Source organism: Chiloscyllium plagiosum, unplaced genomic scaffold (genome assembly GCF_037043375.1).
Source record: "Chiloscyllium plagiosum isolate Xiang-an unplaced genomic scaffold, Cpla_swu_hap1 HiC_scaffold_2, whole genome shotgun sequence".
Classification (NCBI taxonomy): domain Eukaryota; kingdom Metazoa; phylum Chordata; class Chondrichthyes; order Orectolobiformes; family Hemiscylliidae; genus Chiloscyllium; species Chiloscyllium plagiosum.
Genome location: NW_028270140.1, coordinates 154266006 through 154287749, shown reverse-complemented (window position 1 = coordinate 154287749; position 21744 = coordinate 154266006). Strand labels below are relative to the sequence as shown.

The 21744-nt window shown below is 43.2% G+C and overlaps 1 protein-coding gene across 4 annotated transcripts in view; it reads right to left on the bottom strand.

The window, feature by feature from the left end:
* The window catches only part of lifra (LIF receptor subunit alpha a), a 198072-nt gene extending 177006 nt beyond the window's left edge, over window positions 1-21066 (bottom strand). The window contains exon 1 of one of the 4 annotated variants that reach the window (XM_043703114.2): window positions 20932-21066. The gene's annotated coding sequence lies outside the window, so the exon portion shown is untranslated. The remainder of the gene's footprint in view (window positions 1-20931) is intronic. The other 3 variants (XM_087975105.1, XM_087975062.1, XM_087975098.1) reach the window with 3 other exon arrangements.
* Window positions 21067-21744: the final 678 nt, after the last annotated feature.

The following is a 21744-nucleotide window of genomic DNA, read 5'->3' as shown; positions in this document are numbered from 1 at the left end:
CTTCTGGCAGCACATTCCAGGCACTTGCTTACAAAGAAAATCTGCCTCTCGCCTCTCCTTTCAACTACCAGCTTCCACCTTACACCTATGTCCCCTAATAATTGACATTACTATCCTCTGACAAGATTCCGATGATCCATTTTATCCATACCTCTCAGTTTTATAAACTTTTATTAGATTGCTCTTCAGTCTCGAATATTCAAGTGAAATCAAACCAAGTTTTTCCAATCTCTCCTCATTACTGAGACTCTCCAAATCAGGTAGAATCACAGCAAACAGTCACTGTACCTCTCCAGAGTCTCCACACCCTTCTGGTAATATGAACCAGAATGATACGCAACATTCCAAACATGGCCTAATTAAACTTCTATGCAGCTGCAAAATGACTTGCCAATTTTTATACTCTGTACCTCAATCGATGATGACAAGCATAGGACATGCTTTCTTGACTAACTTATCCAATTGTATTGTCATTTTTAGGGAACTGTAACATGCCCAGAACCCTCTGCATGTTAATACTTTTCAGGGCTCTGCCACTTGCTGTGGAATTCCCTCCTGCATTAGACCTTCCAAAATAAGTCACCACCCATTTGTCCAGTTTAAACTCCATCTGCCATTTGGCACTGTTACTCCCTGCCTTCTATGCTAAACTTGTTCTACATCTACCTTACCAGGTCACTGCGGATCCCAAGTGACTTCACTCTCTGTATCTGCCTGCTATGAGGGACATTGTCAAAGCCCTTGCTTAAAGTCTACATGGAGAACATCCACTGCCCTGCCCTCATCTATCACCCTCATCGCTTCCTCAAATAACAATCAAATTTGTCAGACAAGACCTCCCCACAGAAAGTCATACTGACCACCCCTAAAATCATGAAGGTTAGAAATAAAGTGAATGGCAGGTGTCTTTTCCCTAGGGTGGGGGATTTCAAGACTTGGGTGAATATTTTTAAGTTGAGAGAAGAAATATTTTAGAGGAGAAAGTGAGGTCTGCAGATGCTGGAGATCAAAGTTGAAACTTTATTGCTGGAACAGCACAGCAGGTCAGGCAGCATCCAGGGAACAGGAGATTCGACGTTTCGGGCACAGGCCCTTCTTCAGGAATGAGCAGAGAGTGTTCAGCAGGAGAAGATAAAAGGTAGGGAGGAGGGACTTGGAGGAGGGGAGTTGGAAATGTGATAGGTGGAAAGAGGTCAAGGTGAGGGTGATAGGTCGGAGTAGGGTGGAGGCGGAGAGGTCAAGAAGACGACTGCAGGTCAGGAAGGCGGTGCCGGGCTGGAAGGGTCCGGCTGAGACAAGGTGGGGGGAGAGGGGATGAAGAAACTGGTGAAGTCCAAGTTCATCCCCTGTGGTTGGAGGGTTCCCAGTCGGAAGATAAGACGCTCCTCCTCCGACCGTCGGGTTGTTGTGGTTTGGCGGTGGATGAGTCCAATGACCTGCAACCACCACTCCCGGCACCTTCCCTTGCAACCGCAGGAGGTGCAACACTTGCGCCCACACCTCCCCCCTCACTTCTCTCCAAGGCCCCAAGGGAAACTTCCATATCCGCCACAGATTCACCTGCACCTCCACCCACATCATCTACTGCATCCGCTGCAGCCGGTGTGGCCTCCTCTATATTGGGGAGACAGGCCGCCTACTTGCGGAGCGATTCAGAGAGCACCTCTGGGCCACCCGGACGAACCAACCCAACCAACCTGTGGCACAGCATTTCAACTCCCCCTCCCACTCCACCGAGGATATGCAGGTCATTGGACTCATCCACCGCCAAACCACAACAACCCGACGGTCGGAGGAGGAGCGTCTTATCTTCCGACTGGGAACCCTCCAACCACAGGGGATGAACTTGGACTTCACCAGTTTCTTCATCCCCTCTCCCCCCACCTTGTCTCAGCCGGACCCTTCCAGCCCGGCACCGCCTTCCTGACCTGCAGTCTTCTTCTTGACCTCTCCGCCTCCACCCTACTCCGACCTATCACCCTCACCTTGACCTCTTTCCACCTATCACATTTCCAACTCCCCTCCTCCAAGTCCCTCCTCCCTACCTTTTATCTTCTCCTGCTGAACACTCTCTGCTCATTCCTGAAGAAGGGCCTGTGCCCGAAACGTCGAATCTCCTGTTCCCTGGATGCTGCCTGACCTGCTGTGCTGTTCCAGCAATAAAGTTTCAACAGAAGAAATATTTTAGCAAAACATGGGGGGCAATAGTTTTACACAGAAAGTGTTTTTTGTGTGTAATGAACGGGCAATGGCGGCACGGTGACTCAGTGGTTAGCACTACTGCCTCATAGTACCAGGGTCAGGTGACTCTGTGGAGTTTGTACCTTCTCTCCGCGTCTACGTGGATTTCCTCCGGGTGCTCCGGAGATGAGCAGGTCAGGTGAATTGGCCATGCTAAATTGCCCATAGTGCTAGGTGCATTAGTCAGAGGGAAATGGGTCTGGGTGGGTTACTCTTTGGAGGATTGGTGTGGACTTGTTGGGCCGAAGGACCTGTTTCCACACTGTAGGGAATCTAACCTAATCCAGAGGAAGTGGTAGATGTGTGTATGATTACAATGTTTAAAAGACATTTGGATGAGTATATGAATAAGAAATGGTTTAAGGGATATGGCCAAGCGCAGGTTGGTGGGACTAGATTACTTTAAAATTATGTTTGGCATGGACTCTGTAGACTGAAGGGTCTGTTTCTGTGTTGTATGGCTCCATGTTGAATGTTTAGTCAAAGAGAAAAGGAAGCACGTGTACATTTTAGGAAAGTGAAATCAGATAAGGCCTTGAGGAATATAAAGGAAGCTGGAAAGAATTTAAGTAAGGAATTATGAAGGCTAAATGTCCTTGACAAGCAGGATTAGACAGAATCCCAAGGCATTTCCATATGTGTATTAGTCCATTCTTATCCAAATGCTCGCAAATCCTGGCCCTTAGACTCAATTCCAATAATTTTGCATTGCTTACATATTCTTCCTTTATCTTCTTGACTAAACTTTCAATAGAGTCATACAACACGGAAACAGACCCTATGGTCTCCCAAGTCCATGCCGAACATAATCCCAAAGTAATTCAGTCCCACCTGCCTGCGCTTGATATACAACTGATGTGAGGTTCACTGGCCTATAATTTCCTGGATTATCACTGTTACCTTTCTTAGATAAAGAAACAACAGTAACTATGCTCTGATCTTCTGGGATCTTGCCTATGGTTGAAGAGAACACAATATCTCTGTCAAGGCTCCAACAATCTCCACCCTTGCACCCTCAGCAGTTCAGAGAAAATTCACTCAATTGACACCTCCAAGAGAAAGAGGGTTACCTCACATCAAAAAGCTGGACACACTGGGTTTGCGTACACTGGAAATGCAAAGAATGAGTATGATGTTATGGAAGTATATTAGATCTTAAAGGGAATTAACAGGGTGGAAGCTGAGAGGAGCCTTGCCCTTGAGGGAGAGATTGGAACCGGGAACAAAGTTTAAAAATAAGGAGTCTCCCACTTAAAACAGAGATTAGCAAGAATTGTTATGTTGAGAAGGTCATGAGTCTTTAGAACTCTGTTCCCACAGAACAGTGAATACAGTTAAGGCAAAGATCAATTGTTTTTTGACTAACAAGGAAATCAACGGTTATGGCATATAGGTGGAATGTGGAGTTGATGCTACAATCAGATCAGCCATGATGAATGACCAACTCCTGCATCTAATTCATACGTGTTTGTGTTCTGGGCTGTTTGTCATGGAATGCCTGCACTGGATTACATGATAACATAGTTAATCAAAATTCATACTCAGTCCAATATTGACCCACCTCAAATAAAATTACATATCGTACCTTCCGGACAGCAGGGTAAGATGGAGAGAAATAAAATCTTCTTCAAAAGAGCTTTTAAATTATGCAAATCCTTTAGAAACACACTGTACATACTTTCCCAATAATTTTGCTTTGGACCTGCAATCTGCGATGACAGTTATAGTCTACAATGAATCTCTCAGTTTAAATGTAAAATTACAATTCAATCTCAATTACACTTAGAAGTCTTTCCACTTTATTGGCACCAGATTATAAATTATTTAACAAAATTTCCAACATGATGCACTAGCAGTAAATGGCTATAATTGTTGCTCACAATGTTCATAAACCAATCTAGGTTTGCATTAATAGCTGAATTTGTAATTTCCAACCAGTCTTTTTGATAAGATAAGGAGACCGGAGCAACTACTGACAATTTACTGAAGCAATCGAAGCCTTTCAATAGCTTACTTAATTGTTCAGTCCTTAATGTGAATTAAGGCCATAAAACCATCAGAAATAGGAACAAAAGTAGGCTCTTCAGTACCATGATCCTGCTCCACCCAATCAATAGGATCATGCCTGATCAAACATCTTTCACATCCACATTCCTGCTTTTTCCCACATAATGGTCCCCTACTACTCAGGAACTGTCTGTGCCTTAAATATACAGAAGGACTCTGCACCCCCCCCCCCCCCAAAGCTCTCTGTGGCAAGAAATTCCAAATACCCTCAATCCTCAGAGAAAGAATTCCTCCTCAGCTCAGTCTTAAATTGGCACCCCTTTATTCTGAACTTTGCCCTCTATTCCTAGACTCTCTTATGACAGTAAACATATGAGCATTTACTCTTAAATCACTCAAGAATCCTGTATTTTCAACTAGTCCACCTTCCATTCTTCTAAACTCCAGTCAGGAGAATCCCAACCAGTTTAGTCTTTGCTCACAAAATAATTTCTTGATACTTGGGATCGTACCAGTGAACGTTTTCTAAACTGCCTCCAATGAATCTTTCCTTGAATAAGGAAACAAAACTGCTCACTATACTGCAGATGTGGTCTCACCAGCACCTTACAGAGCTATAGTTATACTTACCTCTCTTATCCTCCAAATCCCTTGAAATAAGGTCCAACATTCCATTAGGCTTCCCGATTACCTGACATCTGTATGCTAGCTTTGTGTTTCTTGAGTACGTCCCCTTAAGTCCCTTTGTTTTGAAGCTTCCTGGAGGTTTTCTTCATTTAAATAATAATTGTTCATTTGCTTTCCCACCCAAAATGAACAAATTCACATTTTCCAACTCATTTGTCAACATTTCGCCTACTTACTTTACCTTCGATAGCATTCTATAAATTGTTTATATCCCCTTGTCGCCCTGCCTTTCCATGTATTTTTGAGCCATCGAACAAATTTGGCTACAACTTCCTTTCTGAGTCATTAATATTAATTGTCAACAGTTGCAGTCCCAGCGCTAATCCCTGCGGAAATCATCTAGTTACAGGTTGCCAATCTGAAATACAACTCCTTATCCCCACTCACTGTTTCTTACCCATTGGCTAATTCTCTATCCGTGCCATGTAATTCTCTATCCATGCCAATGTACTGTCTCCAACATCATGGGATCTTATCTTAGAAATTAATCTCTTGAGGTACCTTATCGAATGCCTTCATCGGACATTTGTTGTTTGAAGATTAACATGGTTCAGCAGGAGCAAACTGCTAATACTGCGATGATATTAAGGCTATAGTCTAGGAGGGCAAAATCTCGCCATAATAAATTCTGAACTTCGGTTTAATGGTACCAATACTTGGAGGGTTGGCATCATGAAAAATCTGTGATTGGAACAACTTTTCTGATGCCGTCCAGAAATCAACCAATTTCCACTAAGTTTTTTTTTAAAATTCATTTGTGCGATGTGGCTGACCAGCATTTGTTGCCCATCCAGAGTTGCTCTTGAGAATGTGGTGGTGAGCTGCCTTCTTGAAACGCTGCAGTCTTGTAGGTAAAGCCATAATGTCATCAGGGAAGGAATTCCAGGATTTTAACCCTGCGACACTGAAGGAAATATAGTGCAGTGGCTCAGTATTGAGGTGTACTGCCTCACAACACACCGGTGTGCTTCCACCCTCGGGCAACTGTCTGTGTGGAGTCTGCACATTCTTTCCGTGTCTGCGTGGGTTTCCTTTGGGTGTTCTGGTTTCCTACCGCATTAAGGCTCTCGAGTGTTGTTTGGGGCTGTACCCATCCAGGAAAGCGAGCAGTACTCAATCGTACTCCTGACTTGTGCCTTGTAGATGAACAGGCTTTGGGGAGTCAGGTGTGAGTTACTCACTGCAGTATTCCTGCCTCTGTCCTGCTCTATTAGTCAGTGTTTATGTGGTGAATTCGGTTGAATTTCTGGTCGATGGTAATCTGTAGGATGTTGATAGTGGAGCATCTCAATGATGGTCACACCACTGACTGTCAAGGGACAGTGGTTGGATTTTATTATTAGTCATGATCATTGCACCACTTAGGTGGTGCAAATTGTGGCTTGCCACTTGACAGTCCAAGCATGCATATTATCCTAATCTTGTTCCATTTGAAGATGGACTGCTTCAATATTTGAAGAGTCGTGAATGGTGTTGAACATGGTGCAATCATCAGCTCACATCCTCACTTCTGACCTTATGATGGCCAGAAGGTCATTGATGAAGCAGCTTAAGATGGTTGGGCCTATGACACTACCCTGAGGAACTCCTGCAAAGATGTCCTGGAGTTGAATTGACTATGTACAATAATCTCAACCATCTACTTATGCACAAGGTATGGCTCAAACCAGATTTATCTTAATCATGGTTCCGGTCCTCTTAAAATACTCTTCAGACTACCAAGAAGGAACAATTAAAACTGCTTTGTCATCTCATATGTAGCTTTTTTTTTTAAAAGGAAGGTGATGATTGTCCAAGCTCCAGTGTTCTGAATGCATGCCAATGTATTCCATTATTATCTCACTTTGATAAAAACAATGGGCACATTATTAATACGTTGACCCAGAAGCTAGTTATGGCACCTTCATTTGACTCCTGGTGTATATCACTCAACCAGCAAAGAAAAAGAATATGAAATCTTTCTGCCTTTTTACCTTTATATTATGTCATAATTGGCAGTGTAAAAGAATAAGAATCTATTTTTAAAAATTGCCTCAATAGTGTCAGTACAACCAACATAATGACCCAGATGCAGCCCACATATTACGGTGGGGTCATAGTGCAGTAGTGATTATTCCCTTTCAAAAAGGAAAGGTTACGCTGTGAAGCAAATATAACACTATATTGACGGACAGTCCATAATCGGTCTATGCTGGTGCTCATGCTCCACACAAGCCTCCTCCCATTTTACTTCATCTACCTGATCAGCATTGCCATCTATTCCTTTCTCCCTCATGTATTTACCCAGTTTCCGTGAAATGAATCTACCCTATTTGCCTGAACTATGGCAGATGGTAGAAAGTTCCATAATCTGACCATTCTCTGGGTAAAGAGGCTTATGTCCTCAATTCCTTTTGGGTTTAAATTCTCACTATCTGATCATTATAACACCAAGCTTTGGCACTCACAGGTGAGATACATATCCAGCTTCTATTTCAACACTTTTCATGATCTTAAAGAAATCAGTTTCTGCAAATGAGTAAAGCAGTTTTCAGGCCTATTAAAAAGATGTTGACTAAACAGAGAAATATCACCCAGAAGTGACAACAACTGACCTATTAGCAAATAGTGACAACAGTCCCTAAGGGCAATTGCAGAGTCATGGCCCAGGGGTGGACTGGACTGAAAGCTTAATGTTCCAGCAAACAAATGCTATAGGAAGGATAGAAAGTGGGGGCGAGAGAGGAAGGGGTGGCATTTTTGATAAGGGATAGCATTATGGTTGTACTAAGGGCGGATATTCTTGGGAAATTATTTGAGTGAAACTGAGAAATAAGGGGGAATCGGATGATCACTTTTTCTAAGGAGATCTCCGTTATCTGGAAGGATAATAGGGTGGTTATAGTTGGGGATTTTAAACTTTCCAACCATAGACTGGGACTGCCATGGTGTTCAGGGTTTAGATGGGGAGGAATTTGTTAAGTGTGTACCAGCAAATTTGCTAATTCAGTATGCAGATGCATCCACTAGAGAAGATACAAAACTTGACCTCCTCTTGGGAAATAAGGCAGGGCAGGCGACTGAGGTGTCAGTGGGGGAGCACTTTGGGGCCAGCGACCACAATTCTATTAGTTTTAAAATAGTGATGGAAAAGGATCTAAAAGTTGAAGTTCTAAATTGGAGAAAGGCCAATTTTGACAGTATTAGGCAAGAACATTGGGGGCAGATATTCACAGGTAAAGGGACGGCTGGAAAATGGGAAGCCTTCAGAAATGAGATAACGAGAGTCCAGAGATAGTATCTTCCTGCTGAAGGGTGAAAGGCAGCGTTGGTCGGTGTAGGGAATGCTGGATGACTAGAGAAATTGAAGCTTTAGTTCAGAAAAAGAAGAAAGCATTTTGTCAGGTATACGTAGGAGAGAACAAGTGACTCCTCAGAAGAGCATAGCAGTAGGGATATACTGAAGAGGGAAATCAGGAGGGCAAAAAGAGGACATAAGATAGCTCTGGCAAATAGGGTTAAGAAGAATCCAAAGGGATTTTGTAAATACATTAAGGAAAAAAGGGTAACTAAAGAGAGAATAGGACGCCTCAAAGGAAGGCAGTCTCTGTGGAGTCTAAGGAGCTGGGGGCGATACTAAACGAGTGGTAAGCAAAAGCTAGGCAAACATAGACCAATGAGTCGGACATCGGTGGAGGGCAAGTTGTTGGAGGGAATCCTGAGGGACAGGATTCACATTCATTTGGAAAGGCAGGACTAATGAAGGAGAGTCAACATGGCACTGTGCATGGGAAAATTGATTGAGTTTTTTGAAGAAAGAACAAAGCAGATTGATGAGAACAGAGCAGTGAATGGGATCAAAATGGATTTCAGTAAGGTGTTTAACAACGTTCCTTATGGTAGACTGGTTGCTTTTCAGACTGGAGGCCAGTGACCAGTGGAATGCCACAAGAATTAGTGCTGGGTCCATTGCTTTTCATTTTTTATATAAATGATTTGGATTTGAACATTGAAGGTATAATTAGATGACACCAAAATTGCAGGTGGACTGGACAGCAAAGAAGGTTACCTCAGAGTACAACAGGATCTTGATCAAATGGGCCAATGGGCCAAGGAGTGGCAGTTGGGAGTTTAATTTAGGTAAATGCGAGGTGCTGCATTTTAGAAAGGCAAATCAGAGCAGGACTTATACACTTAATGCTAAGGTCGTGGGGAGCACTGTTGAACAAAGACACCTTGGATTGCAAAATATTATTATTCACTGTATCTCATGTTACACCGAGTAATCAATCGGTCCAATCAAAAATATGATAATAGCAGGGAAGAAATTGCTTTTTGAATCAGTTTATACATGTATACAAACTTTTCTATCTTCTGGCCAATGGAAGAGAGGGGAGAGAGTATAACCCCAGTGGGAAAGGTTTTTGATTATGTTGGTTGCAGCGTCATGTATGGATGTAGTCAATGTGTGGGAGGCTGGTTTGGGAGATGGACTGGATTGTGTTCACAACACTCTGTAGTTTCTTTTGGTCGAGGGAAGAGCAAACCACGTTGTGATGAATTCAGATAGGATGCTTTCTTTGGCACATCCCTAAAAATTTCTAAGAATCCTTATGGACATGCTGAATTTCCTTAGCCACCTGAGGAAGTAGAGGCATGCTGTGCTTTTTTCACCATAGTGTCAACATGGGTGGACCAGGACATATTGTTGGTGCTCATCACTCTCAAAAACTTGACACACACTACCATCTCCACCTCAGCACCATTGATGCAGTCGGGGCTTGCCCACACTTCCTGAAGTCAATGACCAGCTTCTTCGTTTTGCAGACGTTGATGGAAACATTGTTGTCTGTACACCATGCCATTAAGCATGCAATCTCTTTCCTGTGCTCTGTCTCGCGTTATTTGAGATCCAACCTACAACAGTGCTGTCAAAAGCAAATTTGTCAACGGAGTTGGGGCAGAATTTGGCCACACAATCATGTGTATACAAAGAGTACAGTAGGGGACTGAGTTCACAGCCTTGTGGGGATGGTGTTGAGGATTATCGTGGAGGTGGTGTTGTCACCCTATCCTTACTGACTGCACTGTTGATCAACACGTCGAGAATCCAGTTACAGAGTAAGGGAGCAGAGATCGATGTCCCAGAGCATGGAGATGAGTTGGCTTGGAATTGTGGTTGTTCTGAAATTTTCATGAACAGCAATTTTGATCATACCATTCTTGATGCACCACATTGCTGTCCTGTATTCGCAGACCAAATACCTCGTCTGCTGGAGAATAGTAAAACAGCAACTAATACAGGCATCTGTGTTCACTGGTGATAAGATTTCTACCCATCTGCTTCTGAAATGCACATTGACAAACTAAGTGTACAAGGTGATGCAATGGTCTGTGTCAAAGTTCATCCCAATGTCTGTGTGCTCTCTGGGCTACTTCCAAAGGCACACATAACAAACATCAATGCTGCAAAAGAACAACCAATTCCATGAAATATGTTCTTTGGTCTGATTCAAATGAATACTGTGCAGCAATTCACAGGAATGATTTGAGGGATGAGCTGTGTGATAGGTTGGAAATGCTGGCACTATTTCCCTTGGAGAAGATTTCTAAGAAATCTAACAACGATGGTCATGGGCTAGCCAGCATTTGCTGCCCATGAGAAGGTGGTGGTCAGCTACCTACTTGAACCGCTGCAGCTGGTATAGGAATGGGTATGGGAAAGTCTAACAAATGGCAGACATGATTCACAACCTGGATACAGTAAATTCTTGCCCATAGTTGTCACATCACACTTGCAAGCTAATATAAAGGCAAAATACTGTGATAATGGTAATTCCAAAACAAAGAAAACAAAACTTTGCTCAAGAAATTCAGCATGTTGGCAGCATTTGATAATGTCCCTGCCCAGAGACTGGTGGTTAAATGCGAAGTCCATAAAACTCAAGAGAAAGTATTGGCCTCGTTGGGAAACTGGCTGAGCAGAAAGAGGCAGAAAAAAGAGCAGTTATTCTAATTGGCAGAATATGACATGCGGCATTCCACAGGATCTGTGTTGAGATCTCAACTAATCACCATGTTTATTAACAATTTAAGGTTAAGGGAGTAGGAAACCACATATTCAAATTTGTTGGAAACACATTTTATACTTCAGCTACATTGCTTACAAAGAGACAATATAATTTGACTTGAATGAGCAAAACCAGAGCCAATCAATACCAGTGTAGACAAAGGTGAGGTCTTCCACTTGGATCCAAAACTAATAAAACTTGGGACTAAATGGGAAAAAAAAACTAGATCTAAAAGTGGCCAGAAAAATCTCTGGAGTCTAGGCAATAGAGGTGCAAGCAAATAAAATGTCATGAGAAGATATAGAAAATAATTAGGAAGCCAAATGGAGTGCTGAACTATCTAAAAAGGGTAAAAGCTAGGTTTCACCTATACAAAGCCTGGCTAGAATCTATCCAGAAGGCAATTCTAGGTACCACATCTTGGAAAATACAAAAACAGAAATTATTGGAAAAACTCAAGAGGTTTGGCAGCATTTGTGAAGAGGAAGTAGCATGAAGGTTTCAAGCCCTTCTTTAGAACTCACAGCAGCAAGGAAATGGGGAGGAAGAAAAATACTAAGCGGATAGGTGGAGGTGAAGCCCAGCGACAGAGAGAAAAACAGGTAGGCAAACAAAGGAATAGAGCCAGAGGTGGATAAAAATCTGAAGGGGGACCCATAAGTAGATGAAAATGGACTGGCTGGCTGTGCTCATGACAGAGTATGGAAGTGGTAGAATGGGGGGTATTGGCGTCAAGGACATAGAACAAAATGTTCAGGTTCTAACACTACTAAACACTTCTAAAACAAACTACTAGTCCTGAAGCCTGCAGAATCCTCAAGATGAAAAGGAGATGCTGTTCTTCTAGCTTGTACTGAGCTTCACTGGTGCACTGCAGCAGACCGAAGACAGGAGTGCTGGCCCGGGTGTGATGCTGCTGTTCTTTTCACAAGGTTAGACAGTCCTTGGTTTTGTTTTCAAGAGGTTGTAAACACACATGCTCAGAAATGTCCGGACTTGATTTACTGAGGAAGCTTTTAAGTTTCAAGAGAAACGCTTGTACAATGAATGGGCAGTGGCCAGTTCTCCCAACTCAGCTTTTCTCCGGTTTGGTTTGGGCTCAGAACTGCTAATCAGTCAGTTAGGAAGCTGCTGGACGCAAAGAAGCAGGTTCATGCTGATCCTCCCTCTCTCTGACATCTCTCCCCTTTGGACCTATGCTGGAATATTCCTTTTTTTTTGCCAAGAGGTGGTTATGGGGATTGTTATAAGTATTTGGAATAGCATCATTAAGTTGGGATAATCTGCTGTATTTTTGGATAGGTTGTTATTCTATAGGCAAAAATAAGGACTGCAGATGCTGGACATCAGAGTCTAGATTAGAGTGGTGCTGGAAAAGCACAGCAGGTTAGGCAGCATCCGAGGAGCAGGAATATCGACATTGCAGGCAAAAGCCCTTCACTCGGGATTTTGCCCGACATGCCGATTTTCCTGCTCCTCAAATGCTGCCTGACCTGCTGTGCTTTTCCAGCACCACTGTAATCTCGACTAAGTTATTCTCTATTTTATTCTCATTTGTATTTCATTCAGAAATCTTGCAAATAAATTGTTTTGTTTAAAATTAATTGGTTGGGCCTCCTGGAATATCCTGTTTACACTAGCTTAAAACAGAGAGTGTGGCGAATCTCTGTGTGGAGTTTGCACATTCTCCCCGTGGCTGTGTGGGTTTCCTCCGGGTGCTCCGGTTTCCTCCCACAATCCAAAAATGTTCAGGTTAGGTGAATTGGCCATGCTGAATTGCCCGTAGTGTTAAGTGAAGAGGTAAATGTAGGGGAATGGGTCTGGGTGAGTTGCGCTTCGGCGGGTCGGTGTGGACTTGTTGGGCCGAAGGGCCTGTTTCCAGTAATCTAATCTAGATTAGTAATGTAATCTAATCTAAAAAAAAACGAGCAAAGTTAGTGCCCGAGCTACTTTCTTGAAATGTTTTGAGGGGGTCTAGTCCATAACAAAGGTTCATAGTGATGTCGTAGTTCTGGGTATGTTCACCGAGCTGGGAAGTTGATTTGCAAACGTTTCACCCCCTGTCTAGGTGACATCCTCAGTGCTTTGGAGCCTCCTGTGAAGCGCTGCTATACTGTCTCTTCTGGAATTTATCTGGCTCCATTCCTGCTGCTTCTGGTTGCTGGTTTGGTCGTTTGTTGTAGTGGCCGGGATATTTGGTCTAGGTTCATATGCTTGTTGATTGTGTCTGTGGATGATTGCCATGCTTCTCGGGATTCAACTACCAACCACAGAGACATAAAAACAACAGATTTCCGAGTTGCACTACGATGTACACTCAACTAACAGACTAACTGAAGAGACAGAGCCAACAGTCACACAAGCTGTTGTACTCTTACTAACAAAGAAAAGACAAGTAGCAGGCAACAAAGTTCAAGGTAATTACAGGACTATATCTACTCACACCCTGATTCCTGTTAGAATTCCATTCCAATCCATTGTCCCAGTTTCTTCATCACATGTGTTTTGATGTTGCCACCACTCCATGGGCCCTCAGACCACCTTTTTTCTCAACCAAGGATTCCGCACCTCCATGGTTGACAAGGCCCTTAGCCACATGTGAACCATTTCCTGCCTGTTTTTCTCTCTATTGGCTCTGTCTCCACCTATCCACTTACTCCTCCTTCCCTCCAGCTTCCGTTTTTGTTGCAAAACTTCAGCATCCATAGTTTTTTTGTTTTATCTTTGAAAGGTCAGTTATTTTGGAGGTAGTGCAGCATGGATTCACCAAATTAATACTTGGATTTCAAGAACCAAATTAAGAGATGAAAGAAATGCAACATGTACTCCTTGGAATTTAGATGACTAAAAAAAAAGTAAATTGATCAACATTTTTCAATGCAATAACAGAAACAAACAAGATATCATAGAATTCTTACAGTGTGGAAATAGGCCATTTGGCCCAACAAGTCCACACCAACCCTCTGAAGAGTATCCCACCCAGACCCATTCCCCTGCCCTATTACTCTACGTTTGCCCTGACTAATGCACCCTTCCTAACTAATGGGTAGGTTAAGTTATTTTATTTTACCTAAGGATGAACCTTCAGCACATCAGAGTGGGCCAAAGGGCCTGTTCTGTGCTGTACTTTTCTATGTTCTAACCTACACATTCCTGAACACTATGAGCAATTTAGCTTGGCCAATTCATCTCGCCTGCACATCTCTGGATTGTGGGATGAAATGCGGAGGAAACCCACGCAGACACAGAGAGAATGTGCAGAATCCACACAGATAGTCACCCGAAGTTGGAATCGAACGGGGGTCCTTGGTGTTCTGAGCCACCGTGCTGCTCACATATAAGAGAAAAACTCTTTTTGCTTGTTACAAGTTTATGAATGGAAACTAAGTGTGCTTATTAGAGCTAGAGCCTGACTTTTCAGGAGTGAAATTAGAACATATTTCCAGACAAAAAGGACAGAAGTTTGCAATTCTCACAAATGGCAATTGACAGTAGATCAATTCCTAATGTCAAAATGAAGATAGTTCAATATTTTGTTATCCAAAGACATTAACGGATATAAGGCTAAGTTGGTGTAGAGAGTTCGGTCACACTAGATCCCATTAAATGGCTGAAGATGCTCAAAGAGTTGAAGCATTCCCTCCTGCAACAGTGTTCCTAAAAGCTTCAGAAAATGTTGTGGCCTTGGACCATTTTTAATTCCTTTATAGGTTAAATAAACTAGAGGCCAATGAATCTCATACAGATTAAACATTTCACAGAATCACAAATAGTTGTGGTGCAGGAGGCTGCCATTTGCCCATTGTATCTTGACCAGCTCTTCAAATGAGCATCATGGCTTATTGCCATTTTCCCGTTGCCTTTTTCCTCCACCCTTGCACATTGTTCTCATTTACATAACCACTCAATACCCTCGAGTGCCTCAATAGAACCACATATCGAGACAAAGCATTTCTAAACCAAATCACTCACTGTGACAAAACAGCTTATTCTCATATCACATTTGCTTCTTTTAAAAATGACATGAAATCTGTGCCCTGTCATTCTTGATCCTTTTATAAGCAGAAGCAGATTCTCCTTATAGAGTCATAGAGATGTACAGCACAGAAACAGACCCTTCGGCCCAACTTGTCCATACCGACCAGATATCCTAACCTAATCTCGTTCCATTTGCCAGCACTTGGCCCATATCCCTCTAAACCCTTCCTATTCATAGACTCACCCAGATGTCTTGTAATTGCTGCAAGTGTACCAGCCTCTACCACTTCCTCTGGGAGCTCATTCCATACACTCATCACACTCTGCGTGAAAAAGTTGCCCCTTAGGTCTCTTTTATCTCTGCCCTCAGACCATAAACCTATGCCCTCTAGTTCTGGTCTCCCCCACCCCAGGGAAAAGACCTTGTCTAATCATGCTCCTCATGATTTTATAAACTTCTATCCACAATATCCATCCCCCATATCATTTTTTTAAACTTCCATCAGACCTACTCTTCGTCGTCTTCTCTCCAAGAACACTCCCATCCTCCAAACTATTTTCACAACTCATTCCTGGAACCATTCTTGTAAATCTTGTCTGCACTCTCCCCCATTCACATCCCTCCAATAGTGTCTCACCAAGAACGGTGTACAATACTCCAGCTGAGGTCTAACAAGTCTCCTTTGCAAACTCAGTGTTGTATCCTTGCTCTAGTATGCTATGCCACTATTAATGAAGCCCACGATACTTTATTAACTGCACTCACTACCTGTCCTGCCACCTTCTACGATCTGTGCACATTTGACCAGTGTCCTATTGACTCTGTATCCTTTTTGGAATTGTATAATATTTTACAATGTCTGTCCACATGCTTTCTACCAAAATGTGTCACCACACTGTTTTCTGCATCGAGATTCACTTGCCACCTATCCACTAACTTGTCTATGTCCTGACATTTCTCCAGTACCCTCCTCACAATGCTTCCTAATTTCATACTAGCTTCAAACTTCCAAACTGTCCCCTGCACACTAAAATCTGAATTATCAATATGAAGCAAGAGTTATAGAGACGTACAGCAAGGAAACAGACCCTTGGGTCCAATTCATCCATGCCGAATCTAATCCCATTTGCCAGCACTTGGCCCATATCCCTCCAAACCCTTCCTGTTCATGTACCCATCCAGATGCCTTTTAAATGTTGCAATTGTACCAGCTTCCACCACTCCCTCTGGCAGCTCATTCCATACATGTACCACCCTCTGTGTGAAAAAGTTGCCCCTTAGGTCTCTTTTATATCTTTTCCCTCTCAACCTAAACCTATGCCCTCTCGTTCTGGACTCCGTGACCCCAGGGAAAAGACTTTGCCTATTTATGTCCTCATGATTTTATAAAGCTCTATGAGATCATCCCTCAGTCTTCGACGCTTCAGGGAAAAGTGTTCCAGCCTATTCAGTCTCTCCCTATAGCTCAAACCCTCCAACCTTGGCAACATCCCTTGTAAATCTTTTCTGAACTCTTTCAAGTTTCACAACATCCTTCTGATAGGAAGGAGACCAGAAATGCACACAATATTCCAACAGTGGCCTAACCAACATCCTGTCCAGCTGCAACATGACCTCTGAACTCCTATACTCAATACTCTGATCAACAAAGGAAAGCATACCAAACACCTCCTTCACTATCCTATCTACATGGGACTCTACTTTCAAGGATGTATGAACATGCACTCCAACGTCCCTTTGTTCAGAAACACTCCCCAGGACCTTACCATTAAGTGTATAAGTCCTGCTAAGATTTGCTTTCCCAAAATGCAGCACCTTGCACTTATCTAAATTAAACTCCATCTGCCACTCCTCAGCCCATTGTCGTCCCATCTCCCCAGCCTCAGTCGAAGCAAAATGCTCAGAGACACAGTATAGTTTTACCTCCGTCCATATTCCAGGCTCTGGAGGGAGAGAGAAGGATTACCCACATACGCAGAAACATGAGCTCACTGTCTTCTCTGGAAGAGCAGTTTCTCAATGAACTACAAAGCTATTTTACAGGGAGGAGCATCTAAATAAGGCATCATATATATTAATTGGGTGACCATTACAATCAACGAGTATCAGTAACAGAGACCAAGCCCTTTACTGTGATACAATGAATGTCCTTCACCTTGTTAACCAGATTCATACAATGCCTACTTTTCACCTTCTTAACTGACATTACATACTGAATGCTTCCAATAATGTTAAATGGTTCTCCAGAATGACTGCTTTTCCTCCTTGTTTACCCATTACCGTTGTCTCCACCACTTCCTCTGGCTTTTCCCATACATGCACCACCTTTGTGTAAAAAAAGCTGTCCCTAAGGTCCCTTTTAAATCTTTCCCTTCTCACCATAAACCTATACACTCCTTCTGGACTCCCCTACCCAAGGGAAAAGACCTAGCCTATTTATCCTGTTCATGCCCCTCATGATTTTATAAGCTTCTAAATCTGCTTGAGGCCTGAATAACTGATAGAAAGCAGAGGGTTTGGAGAAATGGGTGTTTCGCTGGCTGGCAGCCAGTCATGAGCAGGGTGGCACAAGGGTTGGTGTTGGGCGCATAATTGTTCATGATATAGAAAGATTTGGAAGAGGAGACAAAGTGTAAGATATGCAAGCTTGCTGATGACACTAAATTGTGTGGAAAGGCAAACTGTTCAGACGACGTGGAGGGTCTCCAGAGAGATTTAGATAGGATAAAGTGAATGGGCAAGGATCTGGCAGATGGAGTACAATGTTGGTAATGTGAGGTTACCCACTTTGGAAGTACAAATAGTAGGTCAGAGTATTATTTAAATGTTGAAAGTTTGCAGCATGCTCATGTGCAGAGGGTTATAAGAGTGCTTGTACATTAAACACTAAAAGTTGATTTGCTGGTGCAACAGGTAATCAGGAAGGCAAACGTTGGCTTACATTGTTAAAGGAGTTGACTTTTAAGAGCAGCGAGGTTCTGCTGCAATTGTACAACGTGTTGGTGAGGCTGCATCTGGGGTATTGTGCGCAGTTCTAGTCTCCTCACTTGAGAAAGAATATACTGGCTTGACAGGCGGTGGAGAGGAGCTTCACCAGGTTGGTTACAGAGATGAAGGGCTTTTCCTATGAGGAGAGATTGTGCCACCTGGGACTTTACTCGCTAAAATTCAAAATAATGAGGGGGGACCTTACAGAAACATATAAAATTATAAAAAGAATAGATAAGATCGAGGCAGGCAAGTTGTTTCCACTGGTAGATGAGACTTGGACTAGGGGACATGGCCTCAAGATTAGGGGGAGTAGATTTAGAATAGAGATGAGGAGAAACTGCTTTTCCCATAAAGTAGTGAATCTGTGGAATTCTCTGCCCAAGCAAGTAGTAGAGGCAGCTTCATAAAATAGATTCAAGACACAATTGGAAGGGACTTTGCACGGCAGGAGAATCAAGGGTTATGGGGATAATGCAGGGAGACAATAGATGGATCAGCCATGAACCTAATGTATAGCTGACCAGGCTTGACAGGCCAAATAGCATTCGCCTGCTTATATTACTGTGAAACTATAAACATCCCTCGGCCTCCAACGCTAATGTCCCAAAGCTGCACTTGGAACCACTTCCCGCTCAAAGTGCAACGCTCTCTCTGAAGCCTTGGAACATGCTGTTAACAGAAATCAAAAGTAGATCACTCCTCAGTATTAAATGTTCCATGTCTAATCAACGTATTAGAAAACTTTATTGCATGCTTTTTCAGAATGAGGAGAACTGGAGATTTTTTTAAGTTTATGAAGATCTGGATGTAGGTTTGCTCACTAAGTTGGAAGGTTCGTTTTCAGTGAGCAAACCTACATCCAGAACTTCAACCTGAGCTACACATCTTCTTAAAACTCACTAAGTTTATGCAGAGTTTAGGGATGATAAATATGTTAGCTTGTGATCATAATTAGGAGACAGGCACTAATGTACAAGACGCAAACAACATCTCTGCTTGTGCTAATGTGTGGTTTGAACATTAGTTGCCACTTAACTGCCAGACAATGAAGATCTCTAATGAGAGAATCTAATCATTTCCCTTTTCACAGACCATCTCCATCAAATTAATTATGGAATGTGGGCATCAGTGGAGTCAGAGGGAGTGAATGAGGTCCTTATTATGAATAATTTGTAGGAGAAGGAGAAGGAATGGTGGATACTAAGTTTTGGGAGGGATTTGTTCATTTTCTAGGGCATGTCAATATATTAAAGGTAGTGATATCGGGTGTTTTGACAAGCATAAAGGTTCCCAGGATCTGATAGGATCTATCCCAGAATATTGAGGGAGGCAAATTCAGAAATTGCTGGGGCCTTATATGAAATCTTTGTATCCTCTTTGGTCCCAGAGGATTGGACAGTAGACAATGTTGTTCCTTGTTTAGCAAGAGCAGCAGGGATAATCCAGGAAATTACAGGCCGCTGAGCCTTGCTTCAGTGATCAGGAAATTATTGTAGAGGATTGTTAGGGACAGGATTTAAGAGCATTTGGCAAAATAAGGACTTATTAGCAACAGGTAGCATGGTTTTGTGCAAGGCCACATCTCACAAATTTAATTGAGTTTTTTGATGAAGTGACAAAGATCATTGATGAGAACAGGGTGATGGATGTTGCCTACTGCATATGGATTTTAGCAAGCCTTTGTCAAGGTTCCTAATGGCAGGCTGATACAGAAGGTTAAGTCACATGGGATCCACAGTAAACTGAAAAGATGGACACAGAACTGGCTTGGTCACAGAAGTCAGAGCACATCGGTGGAATAGTGATTTTCTGACTGGGTATGTGTGACTTGTGGTGTTACACAGGTCTCAGTGCTGGGATTCCTGATCTTTGTAATATAAGTAAATGATTTGGAAGAGAATGCAGGTAGCCTGATTAATAACTTTGCAGATAACACAAAGATTGGGGGAGGTGCAGTTAGGTGGACTGTAGAAGATACAGCAGGTTTTCGATACGCTGGAGATTTGGGTGGAGAAATGGCAGATAGAATTCAATGTGGAGTTGAGTACATTTAAGACAAAGATAGATTGTTTCTTGATTAGTAAGGACCTCAAAAGGTTATGGGGAGACAGCAGAAGAATAGGGCTGAGAATCATCCCAGCCATAATTGAATGTCCTAATTCTGCTCCTGTATCTTATAGTCTAAACATTCCATGAACCTTCCAAACAGCTTGCTGCACCTACATATTAGTCTTCAGCAACTTACTAACAAGAAGACTTGGACCCTTTCTACTCTTTACTTTCCAAACCTCTTGTCACTTAATCCTTTGCACATCTCTTCTTCCTACCAAAATGGATAAACTCACATTTTCCATCTGCCATTTTCCTATCCAATTACAGAGGTTGCCCAAATCCTCCCAAGAACATTTTACACTTACATTTTGGCAGGGAAGGGACTTGATTAATCAAGACAAGCCTTCGTCAACTTTTTTTAAAGGCTAAATCATGGTGATAACCCTAGTTTAAAGACAAAACTGCAGGTCAGAAATGATTAAACAAATCCAACTGCAATACTTCGTACCACGTAAATTATGACGGAGGATGTAAAAGAGATAAATTCTCAACTTGAAAGGGAGGATCCCAGCAGGTTAGGAATTATTCCAATCACACTCTACAATTACTCACCATGACAACAACCAACACATTCTTGTAATTTTAAGGATCCCTCCTATACTCATCAATCTCCACGTGAAAAAAACTTCGGAACATTAAAAACTTGTAAAACACATTCCCAAATAACTCTGATGACTTGCATTCCACCCTAAGTTGCGAGTTGAGAGTCGTTTCTTGTTCATAACCCATGATTTCATAAAATTCACCTTCCCCAAATCCAACCGGACGAATAAAACTTGTCGAAATGTTGGTGGTTTTCACAAACGGTTTCGATAAAGGGGGGGTTTTGGGAAATAAAACACGAAATATTTGGCTCTCACTCACATTCCAGGTGCCACCAGTCAATTGTTCATGAGGAAAGCGACCGTCCAACTGCCCGGAGTAAACATTAGGCCGCCCTGCAGCTCCCGCCGCTCAGGATGGGAGGGGGACGGGCTCGCGCTGCCGCCGCATTGAATGGAAGCGGCCCCGAAGCCCAGGGAGGGGGCGGAGGCGTAGGCGTGGGCGCGCCGGCTGGATCAGAGCGCGCCCGTGCGTGCGCTCAGGACCACCCGCGAGCGTGCACGCGGACCGGCCGTTGGCGCCGCTCGCGAGAAGGATTTTGAAAGGGAAGAGGAGACCCCCCAGCCCCTCAGAGACCCTCAACCTCTCAGTGACCCTCAACCCCTCAGAGACCCTCAATCCCACAGAGTCCCTCAACCCCTCAGAGACCCTCAATCCCACAGAGTCTCCGAGACCCTCAACCCCTCAGAGCATCAGTGACCCTCAACCGCTCAGAGACCTTAAATCCTTCAGTGACCCTCAACCCCTCATAGACTCTCAATCTCTCAGTGACTCTCAATCCCTCAGAGACCCTCAATCCCTCAGTGACTCTCAACCCTTCAAAGACCCTCAATTCCTTAGTGACCCTCAACCCCTCAGATACCCTCAACCTCTCAGACCCTCAATTCACAGAGACCCTCACTCCCTCAGTGATCCTCAATCCCAGAGAGACCCTCAATCCCTCAGTGACCCTCAATCCCTCAGTGACCCTCAATCCCTCAATGACCTTCAACGTCTCAGACCCTCAATCTTCAGTGACCCTCAATCCCGGAGAGACCCTCAATCCCTCAGACCCTCAATCCTTCAGTGACCCTC